Consider the following 13,821-nt stretch of genomic DNA (forward strand, 5'->3'; position numbering starts at 1 on the left):
CTGCATGATGTTTTGTTCACAGGGAATATTTTGGGCTTCGTCCAGTTTACATTTAAGCCAAGTTCTTCTGCAGTAGCTGCTAACATTTCCACTGCAGTTTTGATGTCACCAACATTTTCACATAGCAATGCAACGTCGTCTGCGAAATCAACATCTGACAGAACTCTTCCCGCAAAATAGATGCCAGAAGGATGTTCCAGCAGTGTTTTGTTGAGAAATAGTCCATGACACAGTTGAAGAGAATGTTAGCATTTCAAAAACGTTCAGTATGTGGAATTTTTCCGTTGGACTCGTAACAGCAGATTACCTAAATGACAACGGACAAAGAATGCTGAACTACTGTCTCGCAATCAATATTACCATTACAAATACAAGGTTCCGGAGGCCCAACAGAGCCAAGTATACCAGTTATGTCAGTAGTGGATCAACAAAGAAGATGTTTGACTACATTATCATACGCCGGAAATGGCTGTCGCCTGTGCAGAATTGTCACACAACTCTGCACACCAAGGCACCAAACTTGGGAAAAGCAACTGTCGTCTTTTTGCAGCCAAAATCAGGCTTCACCAAAAAACTACAAAAAACTGCCTGGCATCTTAGAAAATTGATACTCATGATATCCAGCATGACCTCCACTCTGGCTGAGCAGTATCAGGTCAAAATATTTAACAGCTTCAAAGGTCTTCAAAGAAAATCCTCTCGCAGCTGCAAATAACCTTACTGGAATAAAGCAGCAGAAGAAAAAAGACAGGATCAGCAAAGAGTCCCTCACATAATTGAACGCAGACGAAAAGCTCATCTTCACAGACACAGGATAGCATATAGGCAGTTGAATAAAAAGCGTAGCATCATGTTGCACAACGACCATGAAACCTTTATCGACAAAAACTAGGTGAGCTTCAAGAGGCCGCAAAAAAGAGGATATTCAAGCAATATATAAGATCCTTCAAGAGCTATCAGGTCAATACACTCGGACTACAGCGTATCTCCGAAACGGCAGCGGCGAGAATGCTACTAACTTCAGAACCACCCGACCAAATTGACGAACAGATTACTGCTGCTGTTTCCAATGTTACCCCTTCCCTCGATGGCACTGAAGTTACAGCAGAAGAAAGTAAAGCTACAGTCAAAAGGCTGAAGAAAAACAAAGCGTCGGGAGCATGTGGCCTGACATCAGTGCTTCTGAAGAATAGTAATACATGAACCTCTGGCTAAAAGTACTGTTTGATAATCTCCCAGTGTGGCGATCTGAAATAATCCCATCATACTGGAAGAGAGGCTTAATTGTGCCAGTCTAAAAGAGAAAAGGAAGCAAAGCTGAATGTAATAACTATCGTGGCATAAATCTGTTATCAGTACCAGGCAAGCTCTTCACCACGTTGCTCCTTAAGCAGACAACAAAGTACTTTCATTCTCTTCGTCGCCACCACCAAGCTAAGGGTCATGCAAAGTCCACTACTGAGCAAATCCATCAAATCAGACAGCTTATAGAGAAAACTCTAGATCATGACAGTAAGGCATATATTGTCTTCGTCGATTTTCCATCCGCTTTCAACACTATCGACAGACATTCACCATGGTTGATGCTTTAATCTTCTAGAAAATTATCAATCTGTTCCAAAAATTATACAATAAGATGGAAAGTGCTGTCATTTTAAATGACCAGCTCTCATTACATTTGAAACAAAAATGGTATTTGACAAGGCTGCGCTGCAGCTCTTGAACTCTAGTCATTATTCAGTCATTCAAATGCCAAATCAACATAGTTCATGGAAAAACATTAAAAAACATCAACATCAAATACAGTATATATTTCAATTTGAAGGTACCGATCTTTCGGTGTCAAGGTAATCTTGTTGTTTTTTGTGTTTTGTTATTAAAGCATGTAAAAAGAACGCATAAGAATATCTAAACACAAACCTCAAAAATATAGATTAAAAAACTTAATCAATTGCCAAATATTTTCTCCGGTTTTTGGTATTGATCCTTTTTTTAGGAAAAAACAAAGACAAAATACATAGTAGAGACTGCCCTCTAAGATTAAGCAGTATCCATAAATATGACCTCTTAGAAAATATAACCTGTTGGATAGAGATTATATTAGGTTGGACATCTGGTAAGGGACGCTAGCTCTAGTTGGGGCTCTTTGATTAGAGGATGTTAAGTTTGTGACAAATAGCCATCAGTTTTGACAATAGACCATCACTATCGTGAGCTGCTCCCAAAGCACCATTAGAGAAATAAGGTCTCCAATGGCGTCACTCTATCTATCTTGAGATCCAGGCAGTATAACAAAATGAGTTTCATATTTTAATAAAATATATTAATTACCTGCAATTTCTGCTAATGGAATATTTATTTCCTGATTTAGTAGTCCTCCTTGCATTTTCTAAAAATATAAAGACCTATATAAGACAAAAAACATGCTTGAGTACAAGTTGTTATAGTTTGCAAGAATACAAGATTAGAAAAGATAAAAAATATGCATATTTTAGTCATTTACTACTTAAGACATTGAAAGGCCCTATCCAAAGCTGGATTAGAACCTCTTCATCAAGATCCTGAGCTTCCGCCTAAAATTTTAAAATTTATCTGGATGAACTCGTTTATACGCATCTCTATGGGTTTAAAGACCCTCTAAAAACTTTCATCGGTTGCCACCCAGGTAACAGTGGAAGAAGATGTTGCCTAGTATTCTTTACTCAAGCTTTACTAAAAGGCCCCACTAGTGCTATTAGTTTAACAAGAGCTAAGAGCTCATATGGCACTTGTGACGAGGTAGGAAGAGCCAAGAACCAAGAGCTCATATGGTATGAGCTCTAGCAAAATTCTAAGAAACAATAGATTGCTTCAAAAGGAAAATCAGAGGCTTAATGCCGGTCGGGATTTAAAATAAGAGGTCTGAGTCACGAGACCCTTCTAAATATCAAAATTCATTAAGATCCGATCACCCACTCGCAAGTTAAAAATACCTCAATTTTTCTAATTTTTGCTCTCCTTTCAGCCCCCGATGTTCGAATCGGGGAAAACGACTTTATCAAGTCAATTTTATAACTCCCTGACACACCTACCAATTTTCATCGTCCTAGAACGTCCAGAAACACCAAACTCGCCAAAGCACTGAACCCCACCACCTAATTCCCCCAAAGAGAGCGGATCCAGTCAGGTTACGTCAATCACGTATCTACGACATTTATAAGCATTTTCCAAGATTTCTGGTTTCCCCCTCCAACTCCCCCAAATGTCAACAGATCTGGTCGGGATTTGAAATAAGAGCTCTGAGACATGAGTTCCTTCTAAATATCAAATTTCATTAAGATCCGGTCACCCGTTCTTAAGTTAAAAATACCTCAATTTTTCTAATTTTTCTAAATTAACAACCCCCAGCTCCCCCAAAGAGAACGGATCCGTACCAATTATGTCAATCTCGTATCTATAACTTGTGCTTATTCTTCCCATCAAGTTTCATCCCGATATCTCTACTCTAAGCCTTTTCCAAGATTTCCGGTTTCCAAGATTTCTGTTTCCCCCCTCCAACCCTCTATGTCCCCGGATCCGATTCGAATTGAAAATGGAGCATCTAAGACATAAGATTCTTCTATATATCAAGTTTCATTGAGATCCGATCACCCATTCGTAAGATACCTCGATTTTCACGTTTTCCAAGAATTCCGGCTTCCCCCTCCAACTCCCTTCAATGTCACCGGATCTGGTCGGGATTTAAAATGAGAATTTTCAAGCACAAGATCCTTCTAGATATCAAATTTCATCGAGATCTGATCACCCACTCGTAAGTTACAAATACCTCATTTTTTTTAATTTTTCCAAATTACTCACCACCACCACCCCCCCCCCGCCTCAACTCCACCAAAGAGAGCGCATCTGGTCCGGTTATGTCAGACACCTATCTTGGACTTGTGCTTATTCTGTCCACCAAGTTTCATCCTGATATCTCCGCTTTAAGCGTTTTCCAAGATTTTCACCCCCTCCCCCTAATGACACTGGATCCAGTCGGGATGAAAAATAAGAGATCTGAGTTTTGAGGTCCTTCTAAGTATGAAATTTCATTAATATACGATCACTCTTTAACAAGTTTTTTTCTACAAGTTTAATTCTAATTTTTAGAATTAACCCTCCTCCCCCCCAACTCCCCTAAAGTGAGCAGATCCATTCTGGTTATATCAATCCCGTATCTAGGACTTGTGCTTATTTTTCCCATCAAGTTTCATCCTGATCCCTCCACTCTAAGCATTTTCCAAGAATTTAGGTTTTGCCCCCCCCCCCAACTGCCCCTTCGCCGGATAAGGTCAAAATTTAATATAAGAGCTCTGAGACATGATATTCTTCCAAGCATCAAATGTCATTAAGATCCGATCACTCCTTCGTAAGTTAAAAATACCTCATTTTTCAAATGTTTCAGAATTAACCCTCGCCCCCCTCCCCCAAAGAGAGCGGATCCATCCCAGTTGTTTCAATCACGTATCTAGGACTTGTGCTTATTTTTCCAGCCAAGTTTCATCCCGATCCCTCCACTCAAACCGTTTTCCAAGATCTTAGGTCCCCCCCTCAATTCCTCCCCAATATCCCCGGATCCAGTCAGGATTACAAATAAGAGCTCTGAGACACGATATACATCCATACTTCAAATTTCATTAAAATCCGATCACTCCTCCGTAAGTTAAAAATACCTCATTTTTCTAATTTGTTCAGAATTAACCCCCCACCCCCAACTCCTCCAAAGAGAACGGATCCGTTGCGGTTATGTCAATCACGTATCTAATACTTGTGCTTATTTTTCCCACCAAATTTCATCCCGACCCCTCCACTCTAAGCGTTTTCCAAGATTTTAGGCCCCCCCGCCCTCAATTCCCCCCAAATCGATCAAATCGAGATTTTAAATAAGAGCTCTGAGACACGATATCCTTCCAAAATTCAAATTTCATTGAGATCCGATCCCTCCTTCGTAAATTAAAAATACCTCATTTTTACTAATTTTTCAGAATTAACCCCCCCCCCCCTCCCAACTCCCCCAAACAGAGCAGATCCATTTATCTAGGACTTCTCCTTATTTTTCCCACCAAGTTTCATCCCGGTCCCTCCACTCTAACCGTTTTCTAAGATTTTAGGTTCCCCCCCTCCAACTCCCCCCAATGTCACCGGATCTGGTCGGGATTTAAAATAAGAGCTCTGAGACACAATATCCTTCCAAATATCAAATTTCATTAAGATCCCATCACCTGTTCGTAAGTTAAAAATACTTCATTTTTTCTATTTTTTCCGAATTAACCGGCCCCCCACTCCCCCCCCCAGATGGTTAAATCGGGAAAAATACTATTTTTAATTTAATCTGGCCCGGCTCCTGATACGCCTGCCAAGTTTCATCGTTCTAGCTTGCCTAGAAGTGCCTGAAGTAGCAAAACCGGGACCGACAGACAGACCGACAGAATTTGCGATCGCTATATGTCACTTGGTTAATACCAAGTGCCATAAAAACTCAAAACGAGCAAAAATTAACATGATTAAGGGTGACAACCCCCATGGCTTCTCAAGACCAGAACATAATTTGCGGAACATTATTAAAAAATAATTACATAATGAATTTTTTACATAATTACAGAACATAATTACATAATAATAAAATAATGACCATGGATTGTCAGATTAACATAATCACAATAGTTTGTATTTTTTAAAGTAAAAAAGAGAAGAAATCAAAATGTATTTCTTTTTCATCTAGGTTCAAATTATATTCTAGTCTAGAGAAGGCATGGGGGTTGTCAGCCTTACTCACGTTAAGTTTTCCTCGTTTTCAGTTTGACTCGATTATTTATTATAATTTTTGTTCGTTATGAGTTTCATTTACTTATTGATGGTAATTTGTGGTAGTTTTATGATTGAAATATTATTTGAATTTATTTCTGATTATTTTTGGCTTAAAGAAGCTCTAGTTTTATTTGAAAACTTATTTTGGGGTAAAAGCTTCTCAAATTTATTTCTGCTAGTATTTTATACCACATCCATGACCTGAACCTAGACAGAACACGAGTTTTTGCAAATATCCTACGATTATTTGTGAAAGCTGTCAACGATTATGTTTAAAGTGATGGCATAAATGGACCGGTCTTGGCTCAGTCCCTGATACGCCTGCCAACTTTCATCATCCTAGCTTATGTGTGCCCGAACTAGCGAAACCGGCACCAACAGACAGACAGAAATTGCAATCGCTATATGGCACTTGGCCGACGGGCAAGTGCCATAAAAATTCGAGAAAAACTAGCTCAACAAAATCTATTCCGAGGTCATCTTCCAACTGGAAATAAATTATAGAACAAAATAAGGGTGACCCTCTTAGCCACGTATGCGAAACTTTATTTCAAAGGAGAATAACATTTAGGAGGATGGTATACAGCCTAAAAAGAATTGATACAAAATAGGTGGATTACAAAGAAAATACAAGAAATTATGGAGAACATAGAAAGAAAAACCAAGATTCCGTAGGAAGCAGGAGTCCAAAGGCGGTTTTTCTTTCAATTTCAGTTTTCTTTCAATTTGAGACAATTTCTCTTGAAAAAGAAAAAAATCCCAACTGTTTTGTCTTACGCAAAATGTCATTAAAAAAAACTTTTGGATTTTGCTAAGAACCAATTTTAGTTTACCAGCAAAGCTTTTGATTTAGGATTTGGATGCGAACTTTTAGGATTTTGGATCTTCGGCAATCTGTCATCGTTCATCAACAGAACGTGCTCTAGCTATCCTTGTTGGTTGTGGTTTGCTGGTAAACTAAAACAATAATTTTTTTGGCCGACGGGCAAGTGCCATAAAAATTCGAGAAAAACTAGCTAAACAAAAATCTATCCCAAACTCATCTTCCAACTGAAAATAAATTATAGAACAAAATAAGGGTGATCCTTATGCGATCACTAAGAGTACAGGAAGCATGTCTAAACTTTAATCGAGATTAATGATGTTTTTACCGCTGATATTTGGACAAGTTGACGTCTATAATGTCTAGTTTATATGGGAAATGATGACGTAGGTTGGTGTTTAATCGAGAAAAATCGAAAAGGAAGAGTATAGAGGTTTCTCAGACTTTACCACTATGTATTTTCTAAAAAAAATCAATCCTTTTTAGGCTGTATTCCATCCTCCTAAGTGTTGTTCTCCTCTGAAATAAAGTTTCGCATAAGGGTCACCCTTATTTTGTTCTATAATTTATTTTCAGTTCGAAGATGAGTTCGGGATAGATTTTTGTTGAGCTAGTTTTTCTCGAATTTTTATGGCACTTGCCCGTCGGCCAAGTGCCAATTAGCGATTGCAATTTCTGTCGGTTTTTCGGTCCCGGTTTTGCTAGTTCGGGCATTTACAGATAAGCTAGGACGATGAAAGTTGGCAGGTGTATCAGAGACCTGGCCAGATTGAATTAGAAATAGTCGCTTTCCGATTCTACCATATGGGGAGGGGGGCGAATGAGATTGCTGATAAGAATTTTTATTTTGAAATAAGAGCTCTGAGACATGAGTTCCTTCTAAATATCAAATTTCATTAAGATCTGGTCACCCGTTCTTAAGTTAAGAATACCTCAATTTTTCTAATTTTTCTAAATTAAGAACCCCCAGCTCCCCTAAAGAGAACGGATCCGTACCAATCATGTCAATCTCGTATCTATAACTTGTGCTTATTCTTCCCATCAAGTTTCATCCCGATATCTCAACTCTAAGCCTTTTCCAAGATTTCCGATTAACAAGATTTCTGTTTCCCCCCTCCTACCCTCTATGTCCCCGGATCCGATTCGAATTGAGAATGGAGCAGCTGAGACATAAGATTCTTCTATATATCAAGTTTCATTGAGATCCGATCACCCATTCGTAAGATACCTCGATTTTCACGTTTTCCAAGAATTCCGTCTTCCCCCTCCAACTCCCTTCAATGTCACCGGATCTGGTCGGGATTTGAAATGAGAGTTTTAAAGCACAAGATCCTTCTAGATATAAAATATTTCTATTTATCAAGTTTCATTAAGATACGATCACCCATTCGTAAGATAAAATACCTCAATTTTCACGTTTTCCAAGATTTCCGGTTTTCCCCTCCAACTCCCCCCAATGTCACCGGATCTAGTCGGGATTTACGATAAGAGCTCTGAAGCACAAGATCCTTCTAAATATCAAATTTCATTAAGATCCGATCACCCGTTCGTAAGTTAAAAATACCTCATTTTTTCTAATTTTTTCGAATTAACCGTCCCCCCACTCAACCCCAGATGGTCGAATCAGGTAAACGAATATTTTTAATTTAATCTGGTCTGGTCCCTGATACCCCTGCCATATTTAATAGTCCTAGCTTATCTGGAAGTGCCTAAACTAGTAAAACCGGGACCGACAGACAGACCGACAGAATTTGCGATCGCTATATGTCACTTGGTTAATACCAAGTGCCATAAAACTCATAAAAGTCACAACCTCTACACAAATATGTGATTTTAAAATGACAATTCTAAATTTTAACCAATTTTTTATCAAGAAAATGATTGTTTTAGTTTACCAGCAAACCACAACCATTTCACCGATGCGAACTTTTAGCATTTTGGATTTTGCTAAGAAAAATCAAACCCTCTAACACTGTCTTCAAAAAGAGAAAATGACTAATATTTGACTTTTAGGTTTTTTTATTTTTCCAAGAAAAATCAAACCCTCTAACACTGTCTTCAAAAAGAGAAAATGACTAATATTTGAAAATATAGGTGACTTTCGGTAGCATCAGAAAATATTTCGTTCGGTCAAACCCCTACTGCTAGTAAGTAGGTATGACGGCACTAGACCCTTAAGGTCGAAACCGACGGAGTTAATCTTCATTTCGTGGCCCATTAGAAAGTGCAATAGAGGGTTGGGTGCAGCCATCCTTTGCCTTCGCGTACACTTCCTGCTTACCTTCCCCAAAGTTCTCCAGGTACCCATTTAGAGTTGGGTCGACTATGGCTGAGCTTAAATTAACAAGAGCTAAGAGCTCATATGGCACTTGTGACGAGGCGAGAAGAGCTAAGAGATCATATGGTATGAGCTCTAACAAAATTCTATGAATCAATAGATTGATTTAAAAAGGAAAATAAGAGGCTTAATGCCGGCCAGGATTTAAAATAAGAGCTCTGAGTCACGATGTCCTTCTAAATATCAAAATTCATTAAGATCCGATCACCCACTCGTAAGTTATAAATACCTAATTTTTTCTAATTTTTCCTCTCCCTTTAGCCCCCCCAGATGGTCGAATCTGGGAAAACGACTTTATCAAGTCAAATTGTGCAGCTCCCTGACACGCCTACCGATTTTCATCGTCCTAGCACGTCCAGAAGCACCAAACTCGCCAAATCACTGAACCCCTCCGCCCAACTCCCCCAAAGAGAGCGAATCCAGTACGATTCTGTCAATCACGTATCAAGGACATTTGTTTATTCTATCCACCAAGCTTCATCCCGATTCCTAGACTCCAAGTGTTTTTCCAAGATTCCCCCCTCTAACTCCCCCCAATGTCAAACGATCTGGTCGGGATTTGAAATAAGAGCTCTGAGACATGAATTCTTTCTAAAAATCAAATTTCATTAAGATCCGATCATCTATTCGTAAGATAAAAATACCCCAATTTTCACGTTTTCCAAGAATTCCGGTTTCCCCCTCCAACTCCCCCCAACGTCACAGGATCTGGTCGGAATTTAAATAAGAACTTTAAAGCACAAGATCCTTCTAAATATCAAATTTCATTAAGATCTGGTCACCCTTTCGTATGTTCCCCTTCCAATTCCACCAAAGAGAGCAGATCCGTTCCGGTTATGTCAGTCACGTATCTTAGACAGGTTTTTATTCTTCCCATCCAGTTTCATCCTGTTCTCACCGCTTTAAGTATTTTCTAATATTTCCGGTCCCCCCTACTGCCCCCCCCCCCCAATCACGCTTGATCCGGTTGAGATTTAAAATAAGAGATCTGAGTTACGAGGTCCTTCTAAATATGAAGTTTCATGAAGATCCGATCACTCCTTCGTAAGTTAAAAATACGTCATTTTTTCTTATTTTTCAGAATCAACCCCCCCCCCCCCAATATATCGGATCCGTTCCAATTATGTAAATCACATATGTAAGACTTCTGCTTATTTTTCCCACCAAGTTTCATCCCGATCCCTCCAATCTAAGCGTTTTCCATGATTTTAGGTTCCCCCACCCCAACTTCCCCCAACGTCACCAGATCCAGTCAGGATTTAAAATAAGAGCTTTGAGACACTATATCCGTCTAAATATCAAATTTCAATGAGATCCGATAACCCGTTCGTAAGTTAAAAATACCTCATTTTTTCTAATTTTTCAGAATTAACCCCTCCCCCAACTACCCCAAAGAGAGCGGATCCGTTCCGGTTATGTCAATCATGTATCTAGGACTCGTGATTATTTTTTCCACCAAGTTTCATCCCGATCCCTCCACTCTAAGTGTTTTTCAAGTTTTAGGTTTCCCCCTCCCAACTCCCCCCCCCCCCAATGTCACCAGATCTGGTCAGGTTTAAAATAAGAGCTCTGAGCCACGATATCCTTCTAAATATCAAATTTCATTGAGATCCGATCACCTGTTCGTAAGTTAAAAATAACTAATTTTTTCTATTTTTTCAGAAATAACCCCCCCCCCCCCCCCAACTACCCCAAAGAGAGCGGATCCGTTCCGATTATGTCAATCATGTATCTGGGACTTGTGCTTGTTTTTCCCATCAAGTTTCATCCCGATCCCTCCACTCTAAGTGTTTTCCAAGATTTTAGGTTCCCCCCCCCCGTCCAACTCCCCCCAATGTCATCAGATCCGGTCGGGATTGAAAAAAAGAGCTCTGAGACACAATATCATTCCAAACATCAAATTTCATTAAGATCCCATCACCCATTCATAAGTTAAAAATACTTCATTGTTTCTATTTTTTCCGAATTAACCGGCCCCCACTCCCCCCCCCAGATGGTCAAATTGGGAAAACGACTATTTCTAATTTAAGCTAGTCCCGTCCCTGATACGCCTGCCAGATTTCATCGTCCTAGCTAACCTGGAAGTGCCTAAAGTAGCAAAACCGGGACCGACAGACAGACAGACCGACAGAATTAGCGATTGCTATATGTCACTTGGTTAATACCAAGTGCCATAAAAACCATTGGCGAGATGAATGGTTAAACTCCATCCACCCCCCTGTTCAAAAAATTTCTATTTTTCAAGGCGGCAAAAACCTTGACAACATACAGGGACATTGTGTAAATTGGATCAATCAAAATAATACAATCGACGATAGAAATAAAGGGATCCCCAAACACAACCCTAGAAACATTTAAATTGCCAAGGGCAGTGTTATAAAGTTTGAATTTTGCCATGTGGGTTCCAATAGGGATGAGCTCCCACCACGTTGTTCTAAATCAATTGCCCCCACCATAGAAAAAGCAAGGTAGCATACTAGCAATGCTACCTGGGAGTTTTCATGGCCTAGTTAAATTTGTTTGAAGATTTGGCAGCTTTTGGAATTATGTCGAATTCTGCAACCGGCAGCTTTGGCACTTATCCATACCTGCTCGCCCCCTCGTCATCATTCCTCCAAAGGAAGGAAATGGACGGGGAATTAGATCCCTCTAAGTAATCAAGCATTGTCGAGTGTATTGGGGCTTAGATGGCAATCTACCCAATCAAAGTCCCTTAGTAATTTACTTTTTAACTCGAGAGCACCTACCAAACTATCATCGAAACCTCTCGTTGAAATAGTAGAGGGAGTCAAAACTAAACTACCACTCACCTCTTCCAATGGATACTCCATTATACGATATATTTCATCTTCAGGGGCGGGACGCATACTTGTCTTAGTCATGTTTTCTAAATCGCTTGATATATCATCCAAATTTTCTAAACTCGTTTTATCTCCCGCCATTTTCAACAATTTTCTTCCTTGAAAAGGGTATGTTTTTACCCTGAAACGAAATTTATTATATACCTTAAAAAATGTTGAATAATCCAAAAAAGAAAAAGTTTCTTTAAAGGATTTCATCAGCTGAAAAATAAACTTCTAAATAATCTATATAGCAGAGGAGCACATACAGAAAAGAAAAATTTTATAGCAGGAATCTTTGGTAGTTAAACAGGGAAAGATATACAAGAATTATTACGATTACAATGAATTTCATGCAGCGATAGAATCCTTTTTATTAAACGGAACTGAATTCCCGGAACACTTCAAACACTTTCTAAAAGAGCTGCATCAATTTGATGTAGACGAGGATAAAAATCTTTTGATATGATATTATAGAGCGCCCTAGGAGTATTGAAAAAATAAACTAGTTTCTTCCCGTTATCCCAGAGTTAGTGGAGGGAGAAATATTAGAGATGTCACATGCAATAAGCGGTTGTCATAAGGGAGAAGCGACCTTGAAAGAATAAAGGTAAATTTTTAGTTTCGCAAGAAAAAAGTGATCAACTTTCTCGCCCATCTACATTTGGCTTTATATATGATACATGGGATCCCTCTATATTCTCTTATATGCTTTGCAACTGCCATTTATATACCAGTTTATTTTCTGCCTTTAATTCCGCTCGAACAAGTGGAGCTTTTTCAGTTATTTATAGAGGGGCTAAGCTGTGGAATAAGCTTGTACCAAGTACCAAAGAATTGCCCATTAATCAATTTAAAACCGTGCTGTGTGTGGGGTTGCTTGGTAGGTATACCTTTGAAATAGATCGAGATTGATTGATTTAATATTGGAAATAATTATTTATTGTTTTTTGTTGTTTTTTTTTTGTTTTTTTTTTTTTTGCTTCGGGATCATGATATTATGTTGCTTGATTGTGTATGAATTATTTATGTAAGTTTTTTTTTTCTCTCGGTACACGGTTTCACCTTTCTGCTTATTTTAGATTAACTCATTGTTTGTTTTTTTTGTTCTTTGTTGTTGTTTTTTTCTCTCTTTTTTATTTTTGTTCTTTTTTGTTAGTAGCAAACCCTCGCAAGCAACGCTTTTGGTGTGCTACCGATTGATTTTGTCTGTGTTATTTCCTTTGGTTAATAAATTAATACTACTAAAAAAAAAATTGTTAATCATCTCGCTGTATGTGTGTAAAAGAATAGGGGATCTTCTTGTTGGATAGCGTGGTGTGATTTGTAAATGGCGATGGCAATGGCCAGAGATGTTTCACTTGCCATTATCATTGCCGTTGCCACAACACAACCTCCGTTCCTCCTCTCACCTGATGTAATCGAGGGAATCCGTGCTACGTAGTTTACTTAGGGTTGAGAAATTTTGGGATGGTGATGAAGGTATCCGATTGTTTATTCAGATGTTAATTTTTCCGATGACTTGGCCATTCTGGCGGACTCAATGGAGCAGCTGCTGGAAGCGCTCCGAATTCTACGAGAAGAGACTGCCAAAGTAGGACTGCATATAAACTGGAACAAAACTAAAATTATGGCCATAGACCCGTCTTCTCCTACTGTTAACTCTCCAGTTAGCCTGGACAGCACCACTGGCATCGAGGTTGTTCAAGACTTCACCTACCTGGGCTCCATAATTTCTTCAAATGGCTTGCTTCTCCCCGAGCTGCAAGCGAGATTATCCAAAGCGTCTTCTGTCATGGGCAGACTGAATCGTCACCTCTGGCGAAAACCAAACATCAGTCATACAACGAAACTGCGGATCTTCAACGCTCTAGTCGGCTCTGTGATGCTCTACGGAGCTGAGACATGGCAAGCATCAGCTGCAACCCTCAAGAAAATCGACGTATTTCATGCAACGAACCTGAGGAGGATGTTTATTCTGGCCACCTCATCACTAT

General features: G+C 39.1%; 1 protein-coding gene across 3 annotated transcripts in view; it reads right to left on the reverse strand.

Annotated features, from left to right (window-relative positions):
- LOC136031048 (importin subunit alpha-4-like) overlaps positions 1-11,966 on the reverse strand; it is a 149,275-nt gene extending 137,309 nt beyond the window's left edge. For 2 of the 3 annotated variants that reach the window (XM_065710258.1, XM_065710257.1), the window contains exons 1-2: positions 11,795-11,872; positions 2,332-2,389 (exon numbers count right to left, since the gene is read on the reverse strand). The gene's annotated coding sequence lies outside the window, so the exon portion shown is untranslated. Of the gene's footprint in view, positions 1-2,331; positions 2,390-11,794 lie in introns of all 3 variants that reach the window. The other variant, XM_065710256.1, reaches the window with a different exon arrangement.
- Positions 11,967-13,821: the final 1,855 nt, after the last annotated feature.

Source organism: Artemia franciscana, chromosome 9 (assembly GCF_032884065.1).
Source record: "Artemia franciscana chromosome 9, ASM3288406v1, whole genome shotgun sequence".
Classification (NCBI taxonomy): Eukaryota; Metazoa; Arthropoda; class Branchiopoda; order Anostraca; family Artemiidae; genus Artemia; species Artemia franciscana.